At 41.1% G+C, this 18792-nt stretch overlaps 1 protein-coding gene across 2 annotated transcripts in view; it reads left to right on the top strand.

The window, feature by feature from the left end:
* Nucleotides 1-14814: 14814 nt before the first annotated feature.
* Nucleotides 14815-18792, top strand: part of FMO1 (flavin containing dimethylaniline monoxygenase 1) — a 46183-nt gene continuing 42205 nt past the window's right edge. The window contains exon 1 of one of the 2 annotated variants that reach the window (XM_061585167.1): nucleotides 14815-15078. The gene's annotated coding sequence lies outside the window, so the exon portion shown is untranslated. Of the gene's footprint in view, nucleotides 15079-15382; nucleotides 15544-18792 lie in introns of those variants that run through there. The other variant, XM_061585159.1, reaches the window with a different exon arrangement.

The following is an 18792-nucleotide window of genomic DNA, read 5'->3' as shown; positions in this document are numbered from 1 at the left end:
GATGTCTCTGTCTTCAAGGGACAGGCCACATTGTTTCTTGATGCCTTGATACTTGGTGTGACAGGGAGGCACTTTAAATGGTGGGAAGAAAAAAAGATAAGAAAGCCACAGCTCTTCCGCGCCTCTTTTTTCTTCGCTCAGCCTGGAACTACGTTGCATTATTTAGCATTTTTCTCTGTCTCCCTATTGGAAACAAATGTGGGATCAAATTTTAGTTCATGCTTGAAGCGAAGGAGGGTTCAAATGGTATGTGTACACTAACGTACATGCAGAGTTGCTCGATATTCAAGGGAGGATTTACACTGCACTGCATTTTTTTCTTCCACACTCAGAAAACATGTACAGAGTGATAGTCTGGTTGGTGATTGAGAAGGGTCAAGCGGGCATTTGAACTTGCAATGGAGACTTGCACCCTAAACATGTATCAAATCTCATTCTAATATCTCAGTGTTCAGGGAGTTAGCACATTACAAATATGCTGAACTAAATGATTAAGCAAGGCCTTACTTTGCTGAGTCATTACAACTACCCACATCAGCAGAATCAAAAACAAAACCTGCCACCTTTAAAGGCCTAATCTGAACATTTTACAAGATTAGTTTTCTTTCACACACTGGTTTGGGCCTCTTTCAGAGGAAAGGGTCATGTTTATTTTGTTACATTTATTTTCCACCAAAGAGCTCAAGGTCGCATGGATGGTTCTTCCCTAACCCTTCATTTTTATCCTCACAGCAATCCTCTATAAGTGTTAGGTCCAAACCCAACCACGAGCCGTCCACAACCTTACTCACCTCTCGTTCACCCTGGGAAGAGTGCGGAGTTGAATAATTTTCCCCCACTGCCAGAGGCCAGAAATTTACACGACAACAAGTAACTTTGCAAAGGGATCCCAATCCTTCCAGCAAGATGCTTTCCAGAGATGGGAACCCCGTTTATTGAAAGGAGTGCAGATTATATGCCCTCACAGAGGTCACAGGTTAGGGGAATAAAACGTCATAAAACATAAAGAAAAAACTACATGTCAGTACAGAATGCAAAGGAGGGGAAAGAGTAAGGAAGGGGAGGTGACAAATCTGCCAGGGGCAGGTTGCCCCCTTTGGAGATCAGCCTTGCGTATTATACAGCCTTGAGATAAGGGGGCTGGTGCCAGGATGCTTAAAAACAACTAACAGGGAACATCAAAACAAATAGATAAAAGGCAGAGATCTCAAGCTCGTACAGAGTACATTCTTGTGGGGCAAAGGCTTTCATCCTTTGACATGTCTCTGTTAAGGCTCAATAAACATGGAGGTGTGGATTCCACTGGTATATTGTGAATCACATTACATTTGTAAAATTACCTGGGAAGGTTTAGGTGAGGGGCAAATAAACCAAAATCAATTTTATTTTAACTAATGTTTCATTTTTAACTCAACATAAGGTAGGTTAGGCTGAGACATACCAACTGACCCACGGTCATACACAGTGAGCTTAATGGCTGAGTGGAAATTTGAAACTCAGTCCCCCTAGTCCAACACTCTAACCCAGCCTTTCCCCACCAGTATGCCTCCAGATGTTGTTGGACCACAACTCCCATCAGCCTCACCCAGCATTGCCAATGGTCAGGAAAGATGGGACTTGTGGTCCAACAACATCTGGAGGCACACTGGTTGGGAAAGGCTGCTCTAACCACTACACCATGCTGTCTTATCAGATCTCATAAATATCCTACAAGTAAGGAAAAATGATTATTGGTGGATTTCAACAGAGGATGGTGTTCCAGAGCCTCAGCACTGTCAACATAAAACCCTCCAGTCTGATACTTCATTGTTTTCTCCTCAGCTGGGCTGGACCTAAGGAGAATGAGATACTAAAGTCCTGAGGTGGTAGAGTAGACTGGGTAAGATGCCACTGATTGCATGTATTGGAGGTTGGGCCAAAGGGCAGTTTAGGGATTCTACTTGTGTACCACCCACCCCGCTGCACGGCGGACTCCCTGACCGAGGTGCTCGAGGTGGTCTTGGACGTGCGGTTGCTTTCCCCCAACCTGCTGGCTTTGGGGGACTTCAACGTGCACGCTGAGGCCGCTCTCACGGGAGCCCCTTGGGATTTCATTGAAACCATGACTTCTTGGGAACTGCACCTTAGTAATACAGGGCCCACCCATGTAGCCGGTCATGCTATTGACCTTGTGTTTGTCTCGGGAGGGGAGGGAAGTGCTCTGAAAATGGGGGCTGTTTCTTCTAACCCCGTGTCATGGTCAGATCACTACCTGGTGAATATAAACCTCTCAATGCCGCACACCCTCTGCAGGGGACAAGGACCTATTAGGATGGTCCGCCCCAGATGCCTGATGGAGCCTAAAGGATTCCTGAATGCGCTGGGTGATTTGGAGCTGACTGAAGGACGCCCGGTCGAAACCCTGGTGGTGGAGTGGAATAGGGAGATCACTAGGGCGGTAGACCGGGTGGCTCCGAAACGTCCTCTCCCCCTGAATAGAGCTCAGATAGCACCCTGATATACACCACGGTTGCGGGGTCTGAGACAGGAGGTGAGACAACTAGAACGCAGGTGGCGGAAATCTCGCGCCGAAGACGATCGGACACTGGTTAGAGCAGCAATAGCGGCCTACCAGGTGGCAACAAAGGCAACAAAGAGGGATATCCATAAGTGGATGGATGGGAGAGAACAGGCTGAAACTAAACCCCAACAAGACCGAGGTGTTGCTCGTGGGGGACAAGAGAAGGTTGGGAGATATAGACTTGGTGCTCAATGGGGTGAGATTACCCCTGAAGGACCAGGTCCGCAGCCTAGGGGTCATTCTCGACTCCCAGCTGTCCATGGAGGCTCAGGTCTCGGCGGTGAGCCGGGCAGCTTTGTATCAATTACACCTGATACAGAGGCTGCGACCCTACCTTCCTGTGCATCTGCTCCCACGAGTGATACATGCCCTGGTCTCCTCTCGCTTAGACTACTGTAATGCGCTCTACATGGGGTTACCCTTGAAAATGGTCCGGAAATTGCAGCTGGTACAGAATGCGACGGCACGCTTGATCAAGCATAGCTGTCGCCGGGATCACATCACTCCGGTGTTAGTAGACCTACACTGGTTACCAGTTGTTTACCGGGCCCAATTCAAGGTGTTGGTGTTGACCTTTAAAACCCTCGAAGGTCAAAAGGAAGGGAATTCCAGAGGGTGGGGCCACAATCGAAAATGCCCTCTCTCTGGTCCGCACCAGCCTAGCTGTTTTGACTGGTGGGACCGAGAGAAGGTCTTGTGTGGCTGATCTTGTCTGGCGGCATAATTGGTGATACTGGAGGCGTTCCTTCAGATAAACCGGGCTGAAACCGTATAGGGTTTTAAACGTCAATACCAACACCTTGACTAAAAGCACAATGGCAAGCAACTCCAAGGAAAAAAGGGGGGAAACAGCAGAAGAAGCCAATGTGGCTTCACAAAAAGCTTACAGCTGACCTGAAAACAAAAAAAGGACATATAGAGGAAGTGGAAAGAAGGCCAGGCCACAAAGAAAGAGTACAGGCAGGTATCACGGAATTGCAGGTATGGTGTCAGGAAGGCTAAAGCTGAGAATGAACTGAGGCCAGCGAGGGATGCTAAAAGCAACAAAAAGCTTTCTTTGGGTATGTCCATAGTAAAAGACAGAGAAAAGAAATGGTGGCACAGCTACTCAATGGGGATGGCAAAATGATAACAGATGACAAAGAAAAGGCAGAAGTCCTCAATTCCTACTTTGGCTCAGTCTTCTCCCAAAAAAAGGGACTATGACCCTCCCAGGAAACATGAAATAGAAGGGACAGGATTGGAACTTGAGATTGATAGACAAACGGTCAAGGAATACCTAACCACTCTGAATGAGTTCAAATGAGCAGGGCCCGATAAACTGCATCCTAGAGTATTGAAGGAACTGGATGAAGAACTCTCAGAACCTCTCTCTATTATCTTTACAAAATCGTGGAGGACTGGTGACATGCTGGATGACTGGAGGAGAGCTAATGTTGTCCCTATCTTCAAAAAGCACAAAAAGGAGGAGCTAGGGAACTACAGACCAGTCAGCCTTAACATCAGTCCCTGGAAAAAATCTGGAGCAGATTATAAAGCAGTCAATCTGTAAGCACCTTGAAAACAATGCAGTGATTACTAAGAGCCAATATGGATTTATGAAGAATAAATCCTGCCAAACTAATTTTATCTCATTTTTTCATCCCATAACCTCCCTTGTAGACTGTGGGAATGCTGTGGACATAATATATCTTGACTTCGGAAAAGCTTTTGCCAAAGTGCCCTATGATATTTTGATTAGCAGTGTAGCTAAATGTGGGCTGGATGAAACAACTATCAGATGGATCCACAGTTGGCTCCAGAATAGTACTCAAAGAGTGCTTATCAATGGTTCCTTCTCAAACTGGGCGGAAGTAACAAGTGGGGTACCACAGGGCTCAGTCCTGCGCCCAGTGCTCTTCAACATTTTTATTAACGACTTGGATGAGGAAGTACACAGCATGCATATCAAATTTGCAGATGATACAAAATTGGGGGGCACAGCTAATACTGTGGAAGACAGAAACAAAATTCAAAGGGACCTTGATAGGCTGGAGCATTGGGCTGAAAACAACAGAATGAAATTCAACAGGGATAAATGCAAAGTTCTACACCTAGGAAAAACAAACCAAATGCACCAATAAGATGAGGGATACTTGGCTCAGCAATACAACATTGGAAAAGGATCTTGGAATTGTCATTGATCACAAGCTGAATATGAGCCAACAGTGCGATGTGGCTGCAAAAAAGGCAAATGCTATATTAGGCTCCATTAACAGAAGTATAGTTTCCAAATCGCATGAAGTATTAGTTCCCCTCTATTCAGTACTGGTTAGTCCTCATCTTGAATACTGCGTCCAGTTCTGGTCTCTGCACTTCAAGAAGAATGCAGACAAACTAGAACGGGTTCAGAGGAGGGCAACAATCAGGGGACTGGAAACACAGTCCTATGAGGAGAGACTGAAAGAACTGGGCATGTTTAGACTGCAGAAGAGAAGACTGATGGGAGAGATATGATAGCACTCTTCAAGTACATCAAAGGATGTCACAAACAGGAGGGCAGGGATTTCTTCTTGATCATCCCAGAGTGCAGGACAAGTTGCAAGGGCTCAAGTTGCAAGAAGCCAGATTTCGACTGGACATCAGGAAAAACTTCCTAACTGTTAGAGCCATACGACAATGGAACCAATTACCTAGAGAGGTAGTGGGCTCTCCAACACTGGAGGCATTCAAGAGGCAGCTGGACAGCCATCTGTCCGGAATGTTTTGATTTGGATTCCTGCAGGGGGTCGGACTTGATGACCTTATAGGCCCCTTCCAACTCTACTATTCTATGATTCTATGAAATCAGAAGAAGGCTAGGACTGGGGAGGGCTGCTATGAGAGAACTAGAAAACGTCCTCAAATGCAAAGATGTATCACTGAATACTAAAATTAGGATCATTCAGGTGGGCCATGCACTGGCATGCTGGAGCTGGCTTGTACTGGCTCACGAGAGCCGATTGTTAAATTTTTGGGAATTTTGCGAGCTGGTTGTTAACAGAGGGAGCAGGGGAAGTCTTCTGCTCCTCTGATTGGTGGATGAAGGACATGTGCCAGAAGCATGGGCTTCTGGGCATCATTGCTCTTCCCTCGTGCTCTGTGTTACGAAGCACGAGGAAGGAAGAGAGGGGGGGGGAAATGCTACCACGGTGGAGGGAGAAAGCCAGAGGAGAACGCAGCTGCAGAATGGAGACGAAGAACTGTGGAGGTGAGTGACAATGATGTGTGTGTTACCCATTCCGGCTTGCAGGGGTGAACTTTGCACTCGCCCTACTGCCCCCCCCGCTCTTTCGCCTCCCTGCCCACCCGCCCCCGCTCGTCCCACTTGTCAAGCCGCCTCTCTCCCTTTGCTGTGTGTTTGCACAGCACCTCTGTTTGTTTGTCTGTTGGCAGCAGGGGCTGCTTCCTGAGCTCTGAAAGGAGACGATGCTTTTTGCAGCAAGTTGCAACTGCGAGCAAGGAAGAGTTGCCAGGGATTTGACTCTGCATCACGCAGCAGGAGTAACAGCCAGAGAACACAGCAAGTGTGTGCTTTCCAAATATCACAACAACTGGCTATATCTTTCCAAAGGAGGAAGGGGAGAGAGAAAGAAAAGGAGGGGGAAATAAACCACCCAAGCCCAAGCGCAGAAAGGCAGGTCAGATGAGCCTTACAGAAATCTCAGTGCTGATCCCTCAACTTGCTCAGTGGATCCACTCCAAACAGGACTGACTGATAATTAAAGGGTTAATACCACAGATAATCCCTGTAGAATTAACCCTTCAGACATTCCTTTTTGCCTTTTTACACAGCCACCACATATGATAAAATGATCCTTCTTGTTGTTTACATTTCCAACAAACATTAGAAACATTACTATACATTTTTGACAACTTTTCTGGAGTCATGTACCAACGATACATCATTTTATAGAAATTTTCTTTAAGATTATAGCATAATGTAAATCTCAAGCCTTTTTTCCACATATTTTCCCATTGATCCATTTGTATGTTATAACCAAATTTTTTTGCCCACTTTACCATACACTCTTTTACTTGTTCTTCTTCCATATCCATTTTCAGCAAGAGTTTATACATTTTCGCAATTGTATTTTCATCATTTGTACACAAACCTATTTCAAAATCAGATTTACTTATTTCAAACCCATACATTTTCTTGTCCATTTTATATCTTTCTAACAATTGTAAATAGGCAAACCATTGAGAACTATATCCTTCCTTTATCAGTTGTTCTCTCTCTTTCATTATATATTCTCCATGTACATTTTCTAATAGTTCTTGATAAGTTAACCATTTCTCTTTTCCATCCATTTCTCTTCTGTAAAACGCTTCTTGACTTGAGACACATAATGGTATTTTCGAATAGAACCTTGGTTTATATCTATTCCATATTTTCAACAGAGGACGTCTTATAAAATGATTATTAAAGTCTACATTTACTTTTACTTTGTCATACCATAGATATCCATGCCATCCCCACTTCAGGTTATGGCCCTCCAAATCCAATAGTCTTTTATTCCTCAATAAAATCCATTCCTTTATCCAGACTAAACAGCAGGCAGCAAAATAAAGTCTCAGATTTGGTAATCCCAGACCTCCTCTTTCTTTGGCGTCTTGTAGTAATTTAAATTTAACTCTTGGTTTTTTTCCTTGCCATACAAATTTAGAGATATCTTTTTGCCATTGTTTAAAAGGTAAATCAGAGGATATTACAGGTATTGTTTGAAACAAAAACATCATTCTCGGTAATACATTCATTTTTATCACAGATATTCTACCCATTAATGACAATTGTAGTTTATCCCATCTTAGCAGATTTTTCTTAATCTCTGTCCATAATTTTTCATAATTATTATGAAACAACTTTGAATTTTTATTTGTCATAATGATACCTAAATATTTCAACTTTTTCTCTATTGTAAAATCTGTCTTGTCCATTAACTCTTTCTGTTTCCTTAAAGTTAAATTTTTCACCAACATCTTTGTTTTTTGATTGTTGATCTTAAACCCTGCTAACGGTCCAAATTCTTTTAATTTGTCCATCAATACATTAATTCCTTCCAAAGGGTTTTCTAATACAATTATCAAATCATCAGCAAATGCTCTCAGTTTATATTCTTCTTTTTTTATCTTTAATCCCGAAATCCTTTTATCTTGCCTTATATCTCTAAGCAGCACTTCTAAGACCAGAATAAATAGAAGGGGAGATAATGGACATCCCTGTCTTGTACCCTTTTGTATTTCACATGAATCCGCCAAATCTCCATCAACAATTATCTGAGCCTTCTGAGATGTATAAATCGATCTAATCCATTTTATAAAATTGTCTCCAAAATCCATTTGCTCCAAAACCCGAAACATAAATTTCCAATGCAAATTATCAAATGCTTTCTCAGCATCTAAGAAAATCAAAGCTGCTTGTTTATCATTTCGTTGTTCCAAATATTCCAACACATTCAAAACATTCCTGACGTTGTCACGTAATTGTCTTTTAGGTAAAAACCCCGATTGATCTTCCTGGATAAATTGTTGCAATATTATTTTCGTTCTTTCTGCCAAGATCATTGTAAAAATTTTATAGTCATTATTCAATAGAGATATCGGCCGATAATTTTTTGTTTTAGTTAAATCTTGCTCCTCTTTAGGTATTAATGTTATGTTAGCATTTTTCCAACTATCCGGTATCTTTCCCTCTTGCAAAATAGAATTCATTGTATACTGTAAAGGTAGCAAGAGTTCTTCCTCCAAACATTTATAGTACATTGCAGATAACCCATCTGGTCCTGGCGCCTTTCCTGATTTAATTTTGTTTATAGCTTCAGATATCTCTCTTGACGTGATAGGGCCATTAATAGCTTGTCTCTGAAAGTCTGTAATTTTAGGCAAATTCTTTTTAGATATATACTCTTCTATTTTTTCAGATGGGATTTCCTGACACTTGTACAATGATGAATAATATTGATGAAAAATCTTTTTGATTTTTACATTATCTGTCAGCATCTCATCTCCTTCTTGTATCTTTAAAATAATATTTTTGACGTTCTTTTCTTAATTTATATGCTAACCTTTTCCCTGTTTATTTGCAAATTCAAAAGTCCTTTGTTTAGCAAAATTTAGTTTCCTTTCCATTTCTCTAACTGTCAGCATTGATGCTTGATTCTGTAACATTTTAATTTGATTTACAATAGAAACTTTAGTTGGATTCTTTTTCAATTCTTCCTCTTTTTGTTTTATTTCTTCCAAAATTAAATGCATTTTCTGTTGCTTCTTTTTTTTAAATTCAGAGTTACATTTAATAAAATATCCCCTCATAAATGCTTTACTTGTATCCCAAACAATATTTTCATCTGTTCCTTTATGTAAATTGTGTTCAAAAAACTCTTTTAATTTCTTCTTACATTCTTGTAATACTTTGTCATTCTGTAATAAAGATTCATTTAGTCTCCATCTAAATCCAAGATTTTTTTTTTTAAGTTAATATCACAGGATTGTGGTCCAAAAACGTTTTTGGTAATATATCCATTTTAAAAATATCTTTCACTAGATTTTTAGACATCCAAATCATATCAATCCTCGAGAATGTTTTATGTCTTTCTGAAAAATAAGTAAATTCCTTTGCGTTATCATTTATATATCTCCAGGTATCCACCAATTCTAAATTTTCCATCAGTTCAAAGCAACTCTTCGGTAATTTACCCTGTGTCTCTTTAATATTTTTTTCAGAAAGTCTATCAATTTTTGGTGAGATTACCCCATTCCAATCACCCATGACACACCAATGATCATATGAAAACTCTGACAATTTTTCCATAAGTCCTATGTAAAACCTTGTTTTATCTTCATTGGGGGCATAAATACCCACTATCAAAATTTTTATGCCCTGTAAAGTAATTTCAACCCCCACAAATCTACCACTATCATCCAGTAATATCAATTTAGGAAGCAATTGTGGGTTAATGTAAAGAACAACTCCATTTTTTTTTTGATCCAGCCGAAATAAATTCTTCACCCAAATTTTTACAAATCAAATATTTGGAATCTTTCTTCTTAATATGAGTTTCTTGTAAACAAATTATATCCAATTTTAATTTTTTCAAATAATGAAACACTTTCTTTCTCTTCTGTGCCGTGTTGGCTCCATTTATATTCCAAGTTAGATATTTGTAATCCATCTTTAAGCATGTATTTTAAAATGTACCTGATGCTTCCTTTAATCCATCATCTTCCTTCCCCTCCTCTGCATGTTCCTGTTGACTTTGTTTCCCAGGAATTATATCCATATCTTTGAGTTTATCTTCTTCCATGTCTTTTGAAGCTTTTCTCAAGAAATCCCTTGCTTTTTGAACAGTATTCAATCAATATTTCTGTTGTCTGTATGTAAAATTCACTCCTTCTGGAACATCCCATCTAAATTGAATTTTGCATTGCTTAAGTTTTTCTGTAAAGAAAGCATATTCTTTTCTCTTACGTAAAAGTCTAATAGGAATTTTTTTCATCACCAGTATTTCCTTACCATCAATATTAAAGGTATTGTTGAAGTGTTGTTGTAATACCATATCTCTGGTCGTCTTTTTTATAAAGTGAACAAGCACATCTCTTGGAATTTTTTTCATTGTTGCATATCTGGAATTAATTCTATAAACTTTATCTATTTCAAATTTCATCCGATCTTCATTCAAATCCAGAAATTTTACTAAAGCATTAACAATTTTATCTCTGATGTCTTCACCTGTTTCCTCAGGGATTGCACGGAATCTCAAACAATGTTCTTTATTTCTCACTTCCATCACAGCCATGTAGTCCAAATTTTTTTCTAATTCCAGATTTAATATATCTGTTCTATTCTCCAAGATTTGTACCTTTTCTTTAGTATTTTTTGCATCCTCCTTTATTTGCCCAATTGTCCCTTTAATCTCATCCACTTGTGTTTTAATATAGTCTTTTATATCTATCAATTCAGTTTTCATTTCCTGTTTTATATCACTAATCCCTTCCATTATTTTTTGAAACATATCTGGGGGTATAGCCCCTTCCTGCGGATCAATTGAACCTCTTCGCTCCTGAGCCTTAGCTGCTTTTTTAGTTGTCATTCTCAAAAGAAGCCTTTAATTTCTGATATTAACCACTGTTCCAAAACCTAGAGGCAGTCTATTTCTTTTTTTTCCCTCCACCAACAAAAGAGTTAATATTCCAGGCTTGTTATTATAGTCCGGCCAGCACAGTTCTTATCTACGTCCAGGAATGCAAAACAATTCTGGTTCACAACACCAAGCGATTAGTAACATATACGAACAGCAGATTCGTCCAAAAAGAAATAATCCAAGGAGAAAAATAGTCCAAAATATATTTCCATCAAATAATAATTACCTCTCATCCGTTTTTAATCTTTAAAACTCCAAATTCAGGCCAGCTTTTTGTCATAAAAAAAATAAATAAATTGTTTACATTTTCTTTCTTCCTTAATTATATTTAAAAGAGAAAAAGTATGACTCACCCAGATTTCTCAGTTGCTGATTCGTAAACAAATCCCTTTTATTGTAGTAATTTAAGCCAAATGATAAGATTTAGACAGAAGGAGGCTTAACGTTTTTAAGAAGAAGAAAAAGTCTCGCTTTTTTTCAGTACAGCTTGTTGGAAGTCCTGACTCCGTCTTCAGCCGATCGGTATGCCTTCTTATCTCAGGGAATTCCTGATCAATTCCAGCAGCCGACAGCTCAACGAAGTCCTGTGGAAAATCTGATCGGTTCACCTATACCTTGCAGAACATTTAAGCCAGTCAAAGTTTCCTCTTGGCTGGCTTTTAAACTGAAAAAAGCTTCCTCAGAGGCAGAGATCTCTCAGAGACAATCACCAGCTGGGCGCTCACTTCCGGGAAGCCCACGCCATGGTATTCCTGATCTCTATGTATGGATGTGAAAGTTGGACAGTGAAAAAAGTGGATAAGAGAAAAATCAGCTCATTTGAAATGTGGTGCTGGAGGAGAGCTTTGAGCATACTATGGACTGCGAAAAAGACAAATAATTGGGTGTTAGAACAAATTAAACCAGAACTGTCACTAGAAGCTAAAACTGAGGTTATCCTACTTTGGACACATAATGAGAAGACATGATTCACTAGAAAAGACAATAATGCTGGGAAAAACAGAAGGGAGTAGAAAAAGAGGAAGGCCAAACAAGAGATGGATTGATTCCATAAAGGAAGCCACAGACCTGAACTTACAAGATCTGAACAGGCTGGTTCATGACAGATGCTCTTGGAGGTCACTGATTCACAGGGTCGCCATAAGTCGTAATCGACTTGAAAGCACATAACAAATAGCGTGGGTGGTATTGCTGGTAGGGTAAGGAGGAAGACAATAAAAAAGACAAGGCAATAAACCACCACTAATAAAAAAAAGCTGGTGCGTGCACATGCGCACACAACAAGAGAAAACAGCCATGCCTACATCAATAGGGCCAAGACTGGAAGGGTTAGAGGTGGCAGTGCCTAAAACACTATCATAGGATGCAGGAGGGTGGTAATGATTGATCAGAAAATGAAAGGATGAAAGGCAACAAACATAGGTATAAGGCTAGGAAGCAGGGGTGTAGTCATTTTGGGACTGGGGGTCTTAGACCCCTTACTTTTGGGGGGCAGGGTCCCAGCAGGGTCACTATGTCTCCAGCATCCTATGAGCCAATCAGCATGAAAGGGGTGCTAGTCACTGAGAAGAGTTTTCTAACATGCTTCTTCGTCCTTTTCTGCTAATTGAAGCCAATCTAAGTGAAAGGATGCAAGTCAGCTACTGTGGAGGCTCTTGTCAGTAGCTATCACTCTTCCCTTTCATGCTCATTTCCTCCTAGGTTGTCTGTTGTTGTGCGAGAAGGCATTAACATGGATCTCATTCTCAACCCAGCAGCAAATAAAACAAAACAAAAGAGATGGGAGGGGGCATAGCTGTGACTATTTTGAAGGGACCCTGTTATGGAGAATTTTTATATATCCACACTAGGCTTGCCAGGTTCAGGGCCTGAGACTGATCCTGTATCTTTAGGAGAAGAGAAAGTCAGTCAAGTGCAGGTGTTCTTGCAACATTGTAATGGGAAAAACCACAAGGTGGAATTCTCCCTTCCCCCCCTCTGCACAACTTTTAAAGATACAGAAGACCATTTGGAGGCCATCTTCTGTATCTTTAAAAGTTGTGCAGGAGGGGGGAAGGGAGAATTCCACCTTGTGGTTTTTCCCATTACAGGGTTGAAAGAATACCTGCACTTGGCTGACTTTCTCTTCTCCTAAAGATACAGGATCAGTCTCAGGCCCTGAACCTGGCAACCCTATTCCACACATATAAACATAGATATTAGAAGGTATATGTTTATGAAATATTAGAAAATCACAAGGAACTAAGCAAAAGGCCCACAGGCCTTTGAGACCCCTAAATCCAGTCTTACAGAGAGGCAAGTGAAGTTCAGCTTGACCTTCTCAACTCATGAAATGAAGCAAACAGGCCTGTGTGTATGATTAACTTTTGATTAATGAGTATATTGTTTATGAGCAAGCAATGTAACAAGCGCTGGATGTGCTGGTTAGATCTTCCAATGGTAAAGATAGAAGGTTTTAGTTAATATTATGGGGAATTCATATATTCCTATTTTTATATGTTTCTTATATAGATATATATGTTAGGAAAATATATTCTAAGGGCTTTAGGAATCAAGCAAAATCTAAAGAAGCAACAGGTATGTTTGCCTTGAACTTTTAACAACCCTGACTTAAGTAGTGACAGATCCACGTATGATTAATAAATGGATAGGGTAGGCCTGGCCGATCAGGAACAATGGAATATGCTATGTGCTAGATATGTATGGCAGACCAATCAGAATAGTGCAATGTTAAGGTTGATAGTGTCCTGTCTGTAAAAATACAATTAAAAATAAAACCATACAGCATCTAGCACAGCACAGCACGCTTCAATTGCTACATCAGGCAGAGAAAAAAGTGGAAATGGACTGCCCTCAAGTCGATCCTGACTAATGGCTACCCTATGAATAGGGTTTTCATGGTAAGTGGTATTCAGAGGGGGTTTCCCATTGCCTCCCTCTGAGGCTAGTCCTCCCCAGCTGGCTAGGGCCTGATCAGCTTGCCATAGCTGCACAAGCCATCCCCTTCCTTGTCAGCAACTGCCAGCTGGGGGACAACTGGGCTCCTTGGGACTATGCAGCTTGCCCACGGCTGCACAGGTAGCAGGGCATATAACCCCTGAGCCACTCACACTGGGGGTGATATTTAGCTGGCCCTTGACACCCAGGAGACATGAGTGGGGATTTGAACTCACAGACTCTGGACTCCCAGCCAGGCTCTCCTCCCCACTGTGCTATACTAGCTGTCCAGGCAGAAAAGCATATGCAAATTTCAGCAAATTTCACATGGTCCATGGGGAAAACAGTTTAGGAACCACTATTCTAGAGGACAATTGTTATTCCCTGCTAGAAGTACCCCACACCCTCCGCTCTCACATTAGCATCAGAAGACAGACATAGATTGAGAGTCCTTTCATTGCAAAGTTTAGTTCCACCCCTAGACTGGTATGTTGTTGGCTTCTGTACCTTACCAGAAAATGCAAAAACAAATACTTCCACCAACTATTGAGTTTTTACCAGGAAAAGTTTGGAATCCACTTTTATTTAAAAAATAGGACAATCTAGTTAGTCCGGTTTTTGAACAAACAGATTCTTAATTACCTCTGGGCTTAGTACAAAGGTCAAATCATGTGGGTTTTCTTCTACTTCAAATTCTCCATCTTCACTCATGTCTAATCTTGTCCAACATCTCCCTTTAAAAACTAAAACTTGAGATTCTCCCCAGCCAGCTGGAAAACAGCTGAAGCCTAATTTAGAGTATTTGCAAATAAAAGTCTTACAAGGCTGCCAGCCAAATTCTAAATTGTGCACCAGAGGGACTAAATATTCAAATTCCAGATGTGTTGCAGAAGCAAAACTAACAAGAGATATATCTATGACACCTTCAAGATGAACAACCGTCGGAAAGATTTACATCAGACGTTCTTTGTTAGAATAAACAAGTCTTTACTTAATACCCGCTGTACTGAGAAGGAAAAACCCCACTTAAATGTTAATTTATCTACAAGGCCCAGAAAGTTAAGTGACCTTCTCTTCCTGATTTTAGGTTTCTCTTTCCCCTTTCCTGCTGCTGCGGCAGAGCTTGGAAAAGTTACTTTTTTTGAACTACAACTCCTATCAGCCCCAGCAAGCATGGCCACTGGATTGGGCTGATGTAGTTCAAAAAAGTAACTTTTCCAAGCTCTGTCAGCTGTGGTAACTAGTAATGGATGGTGCTCTTAGGTAAAACCTTACAGCCATGTCTATCTTCTTTGAGGAGAGGCAAAGATCCTACTCTACAAGTTTTAGGCCCAGGATTCTCCAGGAGACCTTGTAGCTGCCTGAAAAGAGTGATGATTACAAGGAAACTTCCAGAAACACCTGCTGACTGCAAGTAAGGTAAACCTCACAAGTTGTTATTTAGGTCTTTTAAGGTGCCACAAGATGTTTTGCTGCAACAGCCTGCCTCTCTGGTCTTAAGCGCTAGCTAATCTAGTGTCTGGTGAACTCTTCCCATCAGAAGAAAACTACCCAAGTGATCCTAACGTGTTTTTCCTCCCCCCTATTCTCAGGTTTCACAGTTGCCTTTCATCACATTAAATCTGGACAGTGATCAAAGGGCTCCTTTTCACATCCTGACCATGCCAAGCAACAAAGTTCACTTATATAATGATATTCAAAAGGAATTTGGGTTTTTTTGCTTGTTTTCTTGTCAGCAGAAGCACGCCCTCCCTTCCCTGCTGTCTTGCAACATTCATATGCCTTTCAAGTGTTGTGCAGCTTAGATTAGGAACAAATCTCTCCAGACCTGCATGGGCAAGTTTATGAAATACCTGCATATTCCAGCACGGCTTGCAAAGTGAGGTAAGAGAGGGGCAACCTGTCTTTCAGTGTAGACAGTCCAGAGGAGGAAAGTCAGCCTAATGGGAATATGGTCAGTCTCTGTTTCTTGGTGTATATATGCAAGTAGGGACTAATTTTTCACAATGCACTCTCTGGATCCTGGTTCAGGGATAATGAAATGAGGAGAAAAGGTTGCCAACTGACCAGGAAAAAGTGGCCTGGCTTCCTTGTGTGCTTTTAGCAGCAGTTTAAGGTACAGAAATCAGCTGCTGAAGCACAGCCTGGAGATGTGCATTATCATTTGCCAACGTCTGCACATAAAACTGCTATTAAAGGCACAGCTACAGTGGCTGGTTGACAAGTTGGTATCCCTGATGGGAACAAGAAGGATACATTTCTATTTAGATTGCCACTATATACGTATATATTGATCCTGCTTTTAAGTACCTTTTACAGCAATTTTAACACAGAAAAATTAACAAATGAGGCTTTTATTGGCAAAGAGGTGAACAGGTTTATCTTTTAATTTCTTTGTGGCCCCTTCTGACATTGGCTGAAATGAGATTAGCAGCCCATGCTAATCCTGAGGGAAGAGGTGCTAGGCAAGATAACTTTTTACTTTTGGAAATGATTCTAGGAGTTTGGGGAGTCAGGTGATAAAGCACTCTTTTTCCTGGAAGCTGTGCTTTCTGTCTTGGAAGCCTTATCCACCTATGTCTAAATTAGGAATGGGGCTCGTTGTTTGCCAGTGCGCATTTTGTGCTTGCAGTTCTCATCACTCCTGCCCACTTCATGATGTTGACATTTGGTTTGCTACTGTAATACGGGTTTGGCCCGTAGCGAGTTTTTCTACCTTGAAATCGACTCAGGTGCCCAAGCGACAGCTTTTCATGCTGAAAGTCTTGAGGTGTAGTGACTGATGTTGGCTGTAATGCAAACCATCTGCCCCCAGGGTATACAAAGAAGAATGGTGTGTTTTTAATGTTCTTTCTCTATTGTATATTATATAATACAATATCCAGTTGCTTTAAGGATGTTTATGTCCCCCTCCATAAAATAAATGGTATTACTTTGCCATCACACACCTCCTTTGACATTTGTTTACATTTCTCCCGCCACTCCCCTTTGCCTCAACTCTTCCTTTCCCTGCAGGCAGTGGTGGCTGGTGCCCACTAGTTCTGGTGGAGCTGCTAGGAGGTCACAGGGTGTGGCCAATGGTGGTCACAGGGGTATGGCCAAGTTGTTCTGGTTTTCTTCTCCCTCCCTTGCAAAGCCACTGTGGACCCTTAAGCATTGTTGTTGTTGTTATATGCCTTCAAGTCGATAAGGATTTATGGCGACCCTATGAACCACTGACCTCCAAAAGCATCTGTCATGAACCACCCTGTTCAGGTCTTGTAAGTTCAGGTCTGTGGCTTCCTTTATGGAATCAATCCATCTCTTGTTTGGCCTTCCTCATTTTCTACTCCCTTCTGTTTTTCCCAGCATTATTGTCTTCTCTAGTGAATCATGTTTTCTCATGATGTGTCCAAAGTATGATAACCTCAGTTTCATCATTTTCGCTTCTAGTGACAGTTCTGCTTTAATTTATTCTAACACCCAATTATTTGTGTTTTTCGCAGTCCATGGTATGCGCAAAACTCTCCTCCAACACCACATTTCAAAGGATTTTTCTCTTATCAGCTCTTATCCCTTAAGCATTACAGTTGTACAAACAGCAAGCACCTATGTAACCTGAAAAGTGCCTTACTTTGGTCCAGAAGGGGTCCCTGCTCTCACAGTTGCTTTTCTGCTGGGAGAAACCTGGCGTGCCCCCCACCTGTTTTGGTACTCTCTCTGTCCTCCTCCTTTGCAAAGAAACAGTGGACACTTAAATATTGTAGTTTTAGTAATACTGAGCACTTAAGTGTCTTATCTTGGCTCAGAAGGGGTCCCTGCTGTCACAATTGCTAGTGTGGGTTCATGTCAAAGAAACTGTATATTGCTCAGCAGTAAGACCCACTGAATTCCACGGGGATTGCTCCTTGATAAGTATGTGCAGGATTACAGCCTGAATTGGTTAATCTTAAAGGTCCACACAGGACTGTTCCTTTCCAGACCTATGGGAAAATATTATTTCCTTCCCCGAACTTATTAACCTCTACATCTTTTTTTCTAGAATGTGGAATAAGGGATATTAAATGAACTAGGACCTGGGACCCCAGGATTAAAATTAGACATGAAACTCACTGTGTGGCCTTGGGCCAGTCACTGTGTCTCATCCTAACCTACCTCACAGGGTTGCTGTGGGGATAACATGGGGAAAAGGAGACCCATGAATGCTGCCTTTAGCTCCTTGGAGGAAAGGCGGAATGGATATAAACATAATACTGATAGAGAGCCAGTGTGGTGTAGTGGTTAAGGTGTTGGACTATGACCTGGGAGACCAGGGTCCCCACATAGCCATGAAGCTCACTGGGTGACCTTGGGCCAGTCACTGCCTCTCAGCCTCATGAAAACCCTAGTCATAGGGTCGCCATAAGTCGGAATCGACTTGAAGGCAGTACTTTTACATTTACTGATAAATAAGGCATAAACAAAAACATTCTCTCCAGTCTGCCTGATTCCAGGTTTGGAATCATGTAAAAAAATTAACCTAAACATTAAAGAAAAAAGAATCTGGAACACAACCAAGGTATTGAGGCCTACCAACATTAGAACTTTACATATAGATCTTAGCAAATCCAGTGTGTGGTGGGATGTGCAGGCAGGGTGCAGTTCATGAGCTAACTCTGCACACTGAGGTGTCCTCTGCACCATCCTACTTTTTGTAATAACATTTTAAATTTGCCAAAGTGTTTTATAGTCTTTTTATCCTCACAACAGCCCTGTAAAGTAGATCATTGTGCAATTTTAGCACAACAAAAAGAACAGTGCTAGGACCTCAAAGACCAACAAATTTCTTAGGGTATAAGCTTTTGAGAGCTAAAGTCCACTTCAAATTCAAATTCAGGTCATAAGCATTGCTGAACATTAAGCCAGGCAGTGACTCACAGCTTATATAACAGGATTGTTTGAGTTATCCTACAATACTACTGAGACCTTGGAAGAAATGAGAAGGAGTATTAAACCACATTTCGGGTTGGGCACATCAAAATGAGTGTGTTCTTTCTTTTGATGACACCTTCATTTACAATAATTAAGTGGGTGGCAGATGATTTGACAATGTAAATCATTAACTGGAGTAGGCAGAGTTGGTTCAATAGGGCCAAGATTTAGCATTGATTGACA

This window comes from Rhineura floridana, chromosome 1 (assembly GCF_030035675.1).
Source record: "Rhineura floridana isolate rRhiFlo1 chromosome 1, rRhiFlo1.hap2, whole genome shotgun sequence".
NCBI classification, from domain to species: Eukaryota; Metazoa; Chordata; class Lepidosauria; order Squamata; family Rhineuridae; genus Rhineura; species Rhineura floridana.
This window is presented reverse-complemented; position numbering and strand designations above follow the sequence as displayed.